This window comes from Diadema setosum, chromosome 1 (assembly GCF_964275005.1).
Source record: "Diadema setosum chromosome 1, eeDiaSeto1, whole genome shotgun sequence".
NCBI classification, from domain to species: domain Eukaryota; kingdom Metazoa; phylum Echinodermata; class Echinoidea; order Diadematoida; family Diadematidae; genus Diadema; species Diadema setosum.
This window is the reverse complement of record NC_092685.1, coordinates 13,069,222-13,082,907: the sequence shown is the minus strand read 5'-3', so window position 1 is coordinate 13,082,907 and position 13,686 is coordinate 13,069,222. Positions and strand designations below refer to the sequence as shown.

Sequence of the window (13,686 nt, the reverse complement as noted above, 5' to 3'; positions counted from 1 at the left end):
CCTAAAAGTGTAATGTGATGATTTGTAGATGGGTCAGCAGCCAGCTGATATCATAGGGATGTCATTCCTTTTTTTCTCGGCACGAAATCGCGAAGTACTGTACTGTCCCACATATAGAAATTGACGTGTGCCCTCGATGCCTTTGTACGTGTGTGTTACTGTATGAGCGACCCCAGCGTAAATACACGTGGTCAGTTTCGAGCGTCTAGCTGTGATATACTGTACTTGTGTCTGTCATTAGACATTACGTACTAATAGTCTACAGCCTCTTGCTGGGCCTCCCTCTCTCTCCCTCTCTTTTTTTGATCATATGTCTTGTTCTTGTTATTCATAATACAATGTATGTTTGTTTTGTTTGCTTTTGTCCACCCTTCTGATTTCGTCAACAGGAAGTGTCTGATTCTCAGTTTCATTCTGCCATCAATCATTCACATCACTCTCTCTCAATTCAAAGCATCCTAAGCATCCACTCAAATACATTATAACCACTACTTATACCGTTCACTCCGCTAAAGTGAACACAGTTACATTATATCGAAATTCCGCTTACATTATCCACTTTTTTTTTTACATGCTTGGTTATAACAACATTTTGATATAACAAAAGAAAGCTGTTGATCCCAAGGACTTCACTACATTACTTCACTCTATTACTATAGGCCTACCTAACTAGGCGGAGAAATTTACATACATTATCTCATCAATTAATAAAATACCTTTTTTTTTTTCATTAATAACAACAGAAAAAGGAGCACAATCCACAAGTTTTTTTCTTTATAAATGTATATACATCTCCATATATATATATATATATATATATGTATTTATTACATGTAAGTGTTGAAAGAACTACATTGCAGTTACGTTTCAAGGTATCCACCAATCTTCATGACAATGTATCACACACATAACAACAACAAAAAATAATACCTAAAGTAAGAGCTGCATAAGCAGTCTACAGTTTTATCTTCTTTTTAGCAGTATAGTCAAATGCAGTTTTAGATCATTTTATTTTTTTTATTTATAACTCTCATTTATTTATTCATCAATTTATTAATTATTTTTAATTTATTTTTTGGTGGTGGTATTGGACTCAGTCTCCAGCCAAGTGGCATGTAAGAGACCTGCGAAAGGTACAACTGTCATCGGTCTTGTGAGTACATGGAGGAACGCGAGTAGGATCAGTCTGTCTTGACTACGACAGTGATGTACAGTGAACATTTTAACAACAACAAAAAAAAAATCTTCTGGTGAAGCTCAGTAATAAGACAAGAGCAAATGAATGTACCAGGTAGTTTGAACAATTGCAGAGCTACATTGTATGGAGCAGATCTGTACAAATAAAATGCCGGCAAATTTTGACACTGGCAATAAACAAACTATACTGATACCGATGTTGCACAAACATGAAACAGTTGTGAATATGGCTTGAATGTTATGTAAGTGAATAAAATCAAGCAAGAATACCACAAATGTTTTGAGGCAATACTCTGTAAATTACATGCCATCTACACTTTGGCAAGGTTTCACTCAAATGATACATGTACAGAGATAACTTCATTAATAGTTCAAAATGCATGAATGTTTGAGGGTGTACAAATGCCTTTGAGTACTCTGAAGGCAGGTACACATACATGTATCTACTATAGTATTCACATCGCCAAGGTTTCACACACGTGAATAGAGGGTGACAGTAAACTGGCAGCTGCAAGAGCAATTTGAAGGTGTACATGTATACATATGAAGTGTACTTACTGGAATCAAAATGAAACATGTACAAAATATATAAACTTCGACAGTCCAAACAGCAGAGAATGTTTTGAAGGTGTACATATGCCCTTAAATACTTTGAAGGCAAGTACAATGTATCTATTGGTCACACTGCCAATGTTTCAAACACATGAACTGGCAGCTGCATCAACAATTCAGAAGTGTACATACTACATATGAAGCAGGGGCGGATCCAGGAATTGCGTAAAGAGGGGACGCGTTTACAAAATTAAAGGGGGGCGCATGCACCCCTCCCCCATTTTTTTCTTTTAATTTCTTTTGTTTAAACAAAAATAAAGGGGGGCGTATGCACCCCTCCCCCCATTTTTTTCTTTTAATTTCTTTTGTTCAAACAAAAAATAAAGGGGGGCGTGCGCCAGTTGCGGTCCTAACTGGATCCGCCAATGTATGAAGTACACTTACTGGAAACTAAACAGATAAAAAATCTAAAGTAACTTTAAAACATCAATATTACTGGAAATCGAAGCAGACAGATTAGATTTGGCCTTATAGCATCTTGCAAAACATCTATGTGAAGAAATCTTTCATTCCCAACTTTAGCATCGACTGTATATAATCTTATCTGAAATGTCAAAAGGCAAACTAATCATCCCAACATCTCTGTCAACTGAATACACATGTACAGTACATGTACACAAGCAGTATCATACACATTTAAAATATTTGTGTGTCACTCTCTTCATGGTTATGACTGAGTGAATGATACAAATGTGTATTCGAACCCCTTACCAGTAACAACACTCGACAACCCTGGGGTAGACTACAGGCCAACATGAAACCCCCCAGGTGTTATAAAAATCTGCTCATCTTACCTTTCACAAGGTCCACAATTTTACTTTATAGGTATCTAATAAGAGCATGCCCGTTCAATGCGAACATGTTCAAAATTTTGGTTGATTTGGGGGAAGTACTAATGTAATGTATCATCTATCTAACTGTTGCATCAAAATCTTCATCTTCCTTATCCCTTCTTGACCGTTCAATTCCTTTTGGTGGCATACCTTGTGTATCTTCCTGATCGAACAGAATTCTTACATCTTTGAAACCTCTTCTGAAATGGGTCACAACCAAAATATTAGCAATAAAACATGCATACATGTACTAACTAAACCTCTTATAGTGCTTCAGTGATGATGTACAAATTAAATTCATACCTTCAGCAACAAGACATGCCCCTGTCGAGTAATGGCTGTACGTCCAGATACTACTTCATACTGTACAATGTACTTGCTTCCATAACATTTATCAAGAATATCATGAAGGATAATATTTAGTTTAATCAGGGCTCATAATTCTGCCATCTGTACAAACTCCAAAGTAATTTAAATGCACATAATTTAACATATACTATCTTGCATAGTTCCACACATTGATGTATCTGTAATGGTCGAACTTCACATTTACTACAACAACCGTGCTTTTCAAAGAATATACATGTACATCCTCTTTACTAAAAATGTTACCGTAAAGATGAATGAAGTTGATATACAGTAACATACTGTAATATGTTACAATTGTATATCAACTTCATTCTTCCTATTGTATCATATCACATATTTAGCACCTTTCTGAGGTAGGTTATCATGATCACATACTGCTCTAGGTTTTTCAATGAAATGAAAAAGTTGACAGGTGTACTAATCAGTTGTTTCTATTCTTGTGAGGAAGTCACTCAGCGCTTGCAAAACAGCAGTGCTCTCCTTGATAAAAATCTGTCAGAGATTGAATGGTACATGTGTACGTGTGCATCCAAGAAAACAAAATGCACTATAGAACTGACAGTGTAGATCTTCTCGTTTATGTCATGCAGATTTTCCTGGAGGCCACAGAAAAGAGAATCACCTTAAATATGCATGTTCCATCGGTGTGATGTCAGGTACTGGGGATACCTACATATACAATGTGACACAAATAGAGAAAATTAATCATAGATGATATTATAAACCATTATTCACAATAACATGTCCGAAAACATTATGTTGGAGTAAACCCCAATTCAAGCAGAGAGAAACTACAGACATGCACTGTACTATGGTAAACATATGAAGAGTCTGTTCGCAAAAACCAATAAGTCCATTTTTGAAGATTTTCAAGTACGGTCTCTGTCATAAAGTACAAAATAACACCTTTTAAATGAGATATTGGTCACTACATAAAAAAGGGCATTTTTGAAGTTATGGTCAAAAGAAGCAAAAATTTTCTTAGTATTCTCTTTATTTTTCCTAACCTTTAATCGCAAATATCTCCATTTGGCAAATATGGACTTATCGGTTTTTGCGAACAAACTCTTCATATTATTCTGAGAATAATTGCATTCATTCAGACATCCTCGTAAACTTTATTGTTACAAATTGTAGATGCGGAAGACTAATAATACATCTCTATATTTACTGACAACCTGTATACCAACTTGAAAAATTAAAATAGCCTGGTACTTGCAGCCGGGTCAACTCTTAAACATGTCATGAAAATTATGTTTACATCAAATACTAGAATCGCTCTTGTGCCTTCTTTCTCCATGCGAAAGAAAAAACTAATAATAATAATAATATTGAATCTATACTGTTCTTTTTTGTAAAGTGATGAGTAGGTGCCTAAATCATATAATAATTAACTACTAGTGGAAAAGTGAGCAAAGAAAATGGGATTCCATCGGGATTCGAACCCGAGACCTCCGGATTGCTAGACCGGTGCTCTACCGACTGAGCTATAGAAAGCCCTGCCTAGTACAGTGTTCGTCCCAGAAACCCTTAATTCTCAATGCTCGGGTGGTCAGAAGCTATAGCAGTGTGTTTGTGTGTGACACACACGCACACACTTGAACCTGGCATAAACCCGAAGGATAATTCAACTTGGGGATAAATGCGAGGGATCACCAAAGTGATGCAGCTTTTTGAGTTTGTAACAAATAAAGACAGAATAAACTGACCAGAAGAATAATTAACTACTAAGAGATGAAGACTAAGACCCTGTTTATTATAGACAGCATACAAATTGTACACTGTACAATTTTTGTGAATAAGTTGTAAATTCAAATTTACAAATTGCCATCGCCACATACAATTGTGTAGGCCTACCGCCACCGGCCTACACTGACTCACTGTACACAACACACGATATCACGAAGTTCCAATTGAGCGAATGAACAACGCTAATTTCAATATATGGGACTGAACCTGCACCTCCGCAGAGATCGTTAACGGTGCATTTACGGTCCGAAAAAGTCCCCTTCCGCACTAGATGCGATCACGTGACCTTCCGGAGGGCTAGAATACATTATTTGGCCTCTAAAAATGCAATCTTCAGGCCTAATTTTTAACAAGTTATGCTTCTAGGGCACCGTCGATCTTGGTATCTGCGTAAAGCACGAAGTATTGCCGACCTGATGAACAAAAAGTCACATCAATCCCCTTTTTAGATGGGTCAGCAGCCAGCTATAAACACGGGAATGTTTTGAAAGGGGAAAAATACTATGTCAACTTCGAGATACTATTTAAACGGCAAAAAAATACTCATTTTGAACCGGAAAAAATAGCATGTCGATCACAAGAAGTCAGACATCAAACTTACCCCACAACATCGCTGTTGAAAAGCGTTGTAAAACACACGTTAATTATTCAGCAAGTCAGGCAGACCAAGCTGAAGCCAGCGCCCAAACTCAGCGCCCAAACCGTGCTCTCGATACCTCGTGTTATCGATACTACGCCTCCGTGACGATACCGTGTGGAGTCCAAACTCGCCCTGAACGGCACAAAATCACTCACGTTCTCCTCATCTGTTGTCTCTAGGACGTCTGTCACGGCTTTTTATTTACTTTTTTGCAAGGAAGCGATAGCAGGTTATTTAGTTAAAGTTTCGAGCCAATTAATCATGGGTCACCTTCTGCAACTATGTTTCATTACAAATACAAGACAATAAGTTATTAAGATTATAGAAATCATGAATAGTAGGCATAATTTTCAAGGAAATGATTAGATGAAATCAGATTATTTTCGCCCCTAAATCGATACCTATTTTTTGTAAGATGATTTTTGTCACAAGTTTGTGAAAACTGAGCAAAATATGAATAGTTGGATGCCATTCAAAGGTTTAAAGGGAATAATCAGATAAATCAGGGTATTTTCTGCCTTGGTTTATTCTTTCCCTTCAAAGAAATATATCTAATAACCTGATACAACTTGGCTTATGGGAACTATTTCAAATATTATTTTGACAAAAATTTGTGAAGATTGGAGAAAATATAAAGGGTCGGCGGCCACTCAAACTCAGATAAAATTCATGCATTTTCTGCCTTTGTTTGATCTTTCCCTTTAAAGATATATAGTTTGAGATCTGATACGAGGTGGCCGCCCCTAGTTTAATCCGAAAAACTTGAAAGATGGCAAAAATTTTTAAAGACTGGCGAAAATGACTAAGGGTCGCCTGCCATTTTACATGTTAGAAGTGAGTTTGGGCGCTGGGACTAAAACGGGTGCATTCTCGGTCTGGATATAGTCACTGAAATCTGCAATGACTTCTTCACCCTATCGAGTGATATATTCCTTTAAATCATGAAAAGCTGTAAATACAGATATCATGTTTACTTTGTATTTCCAGACAAATTCACGACACGTGTTTCTGGTGATCTTTTGTTCAAGTCTGATGAAACATTAACAGTCCGCACCCGGTTAAAGGGAATAATCAGATGAAATTTGGGCATTTTCAGCCTGTGTTTAATCTTTCCCTTTAAAGAAATATATCTTCTACTCTGATACCACGTGTCCACCCCTAATTCGATCGGAAATAGTTTAAAGATGGTTTTGGTAAAAATTTGTAAAAGTTTCCGAAAATATGAAGGGTCGGCGGCCATTAAAAGTCAGAAATGAGTTTGGGCGCTGGGACTAAAAGGGGCGTATATTGTGTCTGGATATAGTCACTGAAATCTGCAATGACTTCTTCACCCTATCGAGTGATATATTCCTTTAAATCATGAAAAGCTGTAAATACAGATATCATGTTTACTTTGTATTTCCAGACAAATTCACGACACGTGTTTCTGGTGATCTTTTGTTCAAGTCTGATGAAACATTAACAGTCCGCACCCGGTTAAAGGGAATGATCAGATGAAATTTGGGCATTTTCGGCATTTGTTTAATCTTTCCCTTTAAAGAAATATATCTTCTACTCTGATACCACGTGTCCACCCCTAATTCGATTGGAGATAGTTTAAAGATGGTTTTGGTGCAAATTTGTAAAGGTTGCCAAAAATATGAAGGGTCGGCGGCCACTCAAAGTCAGAAATGAGTTTGGGCGCTGGGACTAAAAGGGGCGTATATTGTGTCTGGATATAGTCACTGAAATCTGCAATGACTTCTTTACCCTATCGAGTGATATATTCCTTTAAATCATGAAAAGCTGTTAATACAGATATCATGTTTACTTTGTATTTCCAGACAAATTCACGACACGTGTTTCTGGTGATCTTTTGTTCAAGTCTGATGAAACATTAACAGTCCGCACCCGGTTAAAGGGAATGATCAGATGAAATTTCGGCATTTTCGGCCTTTGTTTAATCTTTCCCTTTAAACAAATATATCTTCTAATCTGATACCACGCGTCCACCCCTAATTCGATTGGAGATAGTTTAAAGCTGGTTTTGGTGCAAATTTGTAAAGGTTGCCAAAAATATGAAGGGTCGGCGGCCATTCAAAGTCAGAAATGAGTTTGGGCGCTGGGACTAAAACGGGTGCATACTGGGTCTCGATATAGTCACTGAAATCTACAATGACTTCTTTACCCTCTCGAGTGATATATTCCTTTTAATCATGAAAAGCTGTAAATACAGATATCATGTTTACTTTGTATTTCCAGACAAAGTCACGACACGTGTTTCTGGTGATCTTTTGTTCAAGTCTGATGAAACATTAACAGTCCGCACCCGGTTAAAGGGAATAATCAGATGAAATTTGGGCATTTTCAGCCTGTGTTTAATCTTTCCCTTTAAAGAAATATATCTTCTACTCTGATACCACGTGTCCACCCCTAATTCGATCGGAGATAGTTTAAAGATGGTTTTGGTAAAAATTTTTAAAGGTTTCCGAAAATATGAAGGGTCGGCGGCCATTAAAAGTCAGAAATGAGTTTGGGCGCTGGGACTAAAAGGGGCGTGTATTGTGTCTGGATATAGTCACTGAAATCTGCAATGACTTCTTCACCCTATCGAGTGATATATTCCTTTAAATCATGAAAAGCTGTAAATACAGATATCATGTTTACTTTGTATTTCCAGACAAATTCACGACACGGGTTTCTGGTGATCTTTTGTTCAAGTCTGATGAAACATTAACAGTCCGCACCCGGTTAAAGGGAATGATCAGATGAAATTTCGGCATTTTCGGCCTTTGTTTAATCTTTCCCTTTAAACAAATATATCTTCTAATCTGATACCACGCGTCCACCCCTAATTCGATTGGAGATAGTTTAAAGCTGGTTTTGGTGCAAATTTGTAAAGGTTGCCAAAAATATGAAGGGTCGGCGGCCATTCAAAGTCAGAAATGAGTTTGGGCGCTGGGACTAAAACGGGTGCATACTGGGTCTCGATATAGTCACTGAAATCTACAATGACTTCTTTACCCTCTCGAGTGATATATTCCTTTAAATCATGAAAAGCTGTAAATACAGATATCATGTTTACTTTGTATTTCCAGACAAAGTCACGACACGTGTTTCTGGTGATCTTTTGTTCAAGTCTGATGAAACATTAACAGTCCGCACCCGGTTAAAGGGAATAATCAGATGAAATTTGGGCATTTTCAACCTGTGTTTAATCTTTCCCTTTAAAGAAATATATCTTCTACTCTGATACCACGTGTCCACCCCTAATTCGATCGGAGATAGTTTAAAGATGGTTTTGGTAAAAATTTTTAAAGGTTTCCGAAAATATGAAGGGTCGGCGGCCATTAAAAGTCAGAAATGAGTTTGGGCGCTGGGACTAAAAGGGGCGTGTATTGTGTCTGGATATAGTCACTGAAATCTGCAATGACTTCTTCACCCTATCGAGTGATATATTCCTTTAAATCATGAAAAGCTGTTAATACAGATATCATGTTTACTTTGTATTTCCAGACAAATTCACGACACGGGTTTCTGGTGATCTTTTGTTCAAGTCTGATGAAACATTAACAGTCCGCACCCGGTTAAAGGGAATGATCAGATGAAATTTCGGCATTTTCGGCCTTTGTTTAATCTTTCCCTTTAAAGAAATATATCTTCTACTCTGATACCACGTGTCCACCCCTAATTCGATTGGAGATAGTTTAAAGATGGTTTTGGTGCAAATTTGTAAAGGTTGCCAAAAATATGAAGGGTCGGCGGCCACTCAAAGTCAGAAATGAGTTTGGGCGCTGGGACTAAAAGGGGCGTATATTGTGTCTGGATATAGTCACTGAAATCTGCAATGACTTCTTTACCCTATCGAGTGATATATTCCTTTAAATCATGAAAAGCTGTTAATACAGATATCATGTTTACTTTGTATTTCCAGACAAATTCACGACACGTGTTTCTGGTGATCTTTTGTTCAAGTCTGATGAAACATTAACAGTCCGCACCCGGTTAAAGGGAATGATCAGATGAAATTTCGGCATTTTCGGCCTTTGTTTAATCTTTCCCTTTAAAGAAATATATCTTCTACTCTGATACCACGTGTCCACCCCTAATTCGATCGGAGATAGTTCAAAGATGGTTTTGGTAAAAATTTGTAAAGGTTGCCAAAAATATGAAGGGTCGGCGGCCATTCAAAGTCAGAAATGAGTTTGGGCGCTGGGACTAAAAGGGGCGTATATTGTGTCTGGATATAGTCACTGAAATCTGCAATGACTTCTTCACCCTATCGAGTGATATATTCCTTTAAATTATGAAAAGCTGTAAATACAGATATCATGTTTACTTTGTATTTCCAGAAAAATTCACGACACGTGTTTCTGGTGATCTTTTGTTCAAGTCTGATGAAACATTAACAGTCCGCACCCGGTTAAAGGGAATGATCAGATGAAATTTCGGCATTTTCGGCCTTTGTTTAATCTTCCCTTTAAACAAATATATCTTCTAATCTGATACCACGCGTCCACCCCTAATTCGATTGGAGATAGTTTAAAGATGGTTTTGGTGCAAATTTGTAAAGGTTGCCAAAAATATGAAGGGTCGGCGGCCATTCAAAGTCAGAAATGAGTTTGGGCGCTGGGACTAAAAGGGGCGTATATTGTGTCTGGATATAGTCACTGAAATCTGCAATGACTTCTTTACCCTATCGAGTGATATATTCCTTTAAATCATGAAAAGCTGTTAATACAGATATCATGTTTACTTTGTATTTCCAGACAAATTCACCACACGTGTTTCTGGTGATCTTTTGTTCAAGTCTGATGAAACATTAACAGTCCGCACCCGGTTAAAGGGAATGATCAGATGAAATTTCGGCATTTTCGGCCTTTGTTTAATCTTTCCCTTTAAACAAATATATCTTCTAATCTGATACCACGCGTCCACCCCTAATTCGATCGGAGATAGTTCAAAGATGGTTTTGGTAAAAATTTGTAAAGGTTTCCGAAAATATGAAGGGTCGGCGGCCATTCAAAGTCAGAAATGAGTTTGGGCGCTGGGACTAAAACGGGTGTATACTGGGTCTCGATATAGTCACTGAAATCTACAATGACTTCTTTACCCTATCGAGTGATATATTCCTTTAAATCATGAAAAGCTGTAAATACAGATATCATGTTTACTCTGTATTTCATGACAAAGTCACGACACGTGTTTCTGGTGATATTTCGTTTAAGTCTGATGAAACATTAACAGTCCGCACCCGGTTAAAGGGAATGATCAGATGAAATTTCGGCATTTTCGGCCTTTGTTTAATCTTTCCCTTTAAAGAAATATATCTTCTACTCTGATACCACGTGTCCACCCCTAATTCAATCGGAGATAGTTCAAAGATGGTTTTGGTAAAAATTTGTAAAGGTTGCCAAAAATATGAAGGGTCGGCGGCCATTCAAAGTCAGAAATGAGTTTGGGCGCTGGGACTAAAACGGGTGCATACTGGGTCTCGATATAGTCACTGAAATCTACAATGACTTCTTTACCCTATCGAGTAATATATTCCTTTAAATCATGAAAAGCTGTTAATACAGATATCATGTTTACTCTGTATTTCATGACAAGGTCACGACACGTGTTTCTGGTGATATTTCGTTTAAGTCTGATGAAACATTAACAGTCCGCACCCGGTTAAAGGGAATGATCAGATGAAATTTCGGCATTTTCGGCCTTTGTTTAATCTTTCCCTTTAAACAAATATATCTTCTAATCTGATACCACGCGTCCACCCCTAATTCGATTGGAGATAGTTTAGAGATGGTTTTGGTGCAAATTTGTAAAGGTTGCCAAAAATATGAAGGGTCGGCGGCCATTCAAAGTCAGAAATGAGTTTGGGCGCTGGGACTAAAACGGGTGCATACTGGGTCTCGATATAGTCACTGAAATCTACAATGACTTCTTTACCCTATCGAGTGATATATTCCTTTAAATCATGAAAAGCTGTAAATACAGATATCATGTTTACTCTGTATTTCATGACAAAGTCACGACACGTGTTTCTGGTGATATTTCGTTTAAGTCTGATGAAACATTAACAGTCCGCACCCGGTTAAAGGGAATAATCAGATCAAATGTGGGCATTTTCGGCCTGTGTTTAATCTTTCCCTTTAAAGAAATATATCTTCTAATCTGATACCACGTGTCCACCCCTAATTCGATTGGAGATAGTTTAAAGATGGTTTTGGTGCAAATTTGTAAAGGTTGCCAAAAATATGAAGGGTCGGCGGCCATTCAAAGTCAGAAATGAGTTTGGGCGCTTGGATTAAAACGGGTGCATACTGGGTCTCGATATAGTCACTGAAATCTGCAATGACTAAACTCTTTACCCCATCGAGTGATATAATCATTTTAATCATAAAAGTCGTTAATACAGATATCATGTTAATCTGGTTTTCGTGACAAATTGACGACACAAGTTTCTGGTGATCTTTCGTTAAAGTGAAATGGAACATTAACAGTCTGCAATAATCAGATGAAATTTGGGCATTTTCAGCCTGTGTTTAATCTTTCCCTTTAAAAAAATATATCTTCTACTCTGATACCACGTGTCCACCCCTAATTCGATCGGAGATAGTTCAAAGATGGTTTTGGTAAAAATTTGTAAAGGTTGCCAAAAATATGAAGGGTCGGCGGCCATTAAAAGTCAGAAATGAGTTTGGGCGCTGGGACTTAAAGGGTCGTATATTGTGTCTCGATATAGTCACTGAAATCTGCAATGACTTCTTCACCCTATCGAGTGATATATTCCTTTAAATCATGAAAAGCTGTAAATACAGATATCATGTTTACTTTGTATTTCCAGACAAATTCACGACACGTGTTTCTGGTGATCTTTCGTTCAAGTCTGACGAAACATTAACAGTCCGCACCCTGTTAAAAGGAATAATCAGATGAAATTTGGGCATTTTCAGCCTCTGTTTAATCTTTCCCTTTAAACAAATATATCTTCTAATCTGATACCACGCGTCCACCCCTAATTCGATTGGAGATAGTTTAGAGATGGTTTTGGTGCAAATTTGTAAAGGTTGCCAAAAATATGAAGGGTCGGCGGCCATTCAAAGTCAGAAATGAGTTTGGACGCTTGGACTAAAACGGGTGCATACTGGGTCTCGATATAGTCACTGAAATCTGCAATGACTAAACTCTTTACCCCATCGAGTGATATAATCATTTTAATCATAAAAGTCGTTAATACAGATATCATGTTAATCTGGTTTTCGTGAGAAATTGATGACACAAGTTTCTGGTGATCTTTCGTTAAAGTGAAATGGAACATTAATAGTAAGCACCCGGTTAAAGGGAATAATCAGATGAAATTTGGGCATTTTCGGCCTGTGTTTAATCTTTCCCTTTAAACAAATATATATTCTAATCTGATACAACGCGTCCACCCCTAATTCGATTGGAGATAGTTCAAAGATGGTTTTGGAAAAAATTTGTAAAGGTTGCCGAAAATATGATGGGTCGGCGGCCATTCAAATTCAGAAATCAGTTTGGGCGCTGAGACTAAAAGGGGTGTGTACTAGGTATTGTGTCTGGATATAGTCCCTGAAATCTGGAATGACTTCTTTACCCTATCGAGTGATATATTTCTCTAAATCATGAAAAGCTGTAAATACAGATATCATGTTTACTCTGTATTTCATGACAAATTCACGACAGGTGTTTCTGGTGATCTTTCGTTTAAGTCTGATGAAACATTAACAGTCCGCACCCGGTTAAAGGGAATAATCAGATGAAATGTGGGCATTTTCAGCCTGTGTTTAATCTTTCCCTTTAAAGAAGTATATCTTCTAATCTGATACCACGTGTCCACCCCTAATTCGATCGGAGATAGTTCAAAGATGGTTTTGGTAAAAATTTGTAAAGGTTGCCGAAAATATGAAGGGTCGGCGGCCATTAAAAGTCAGAATTGAGTTTGGGCGGTGGGACTAAAAGGGGCGTATATTGTGTATGGATATAGTCACTGAAATCTGTAATGACTTCTTTACCCTATCGAGTGATATATTTCTTTAAATCATGAAAAGCTGTTAATACAGGTTGTTTACTCTGTATTTCATGACAAATTGACGACACGTGTTTCTGGTGATCTTTCGTTTAATTCTGATGAAACATTAACAGTCCGCACCCATTTAAAGGGAATAATCAGATGAAATTTGGGCATTGCCATTTCAGCCTGTGTTTAATCTTTCCCTTTATATATATCTTCTAATCTGATACCACGTGTCCACCCCTATTTCGATCGGAGATAGTTCAAAGATG

General features: G+C 37.4%; 1 protein-coding gene across 1 annotated transcript in view; it reads left to right on the top strand.

Moving 5' to 3' along the window:
- LOC140237040 (abscission/NoCut checkpoint regulator-like) overlaps nt 1–13,686 on the top strand; it is a 47,923-nt gene that overhangs the window by 11,790 nt on the left and 22,447 nt on the right. The gene's annotated exons all lie outside the window — the stretch shown is intronic.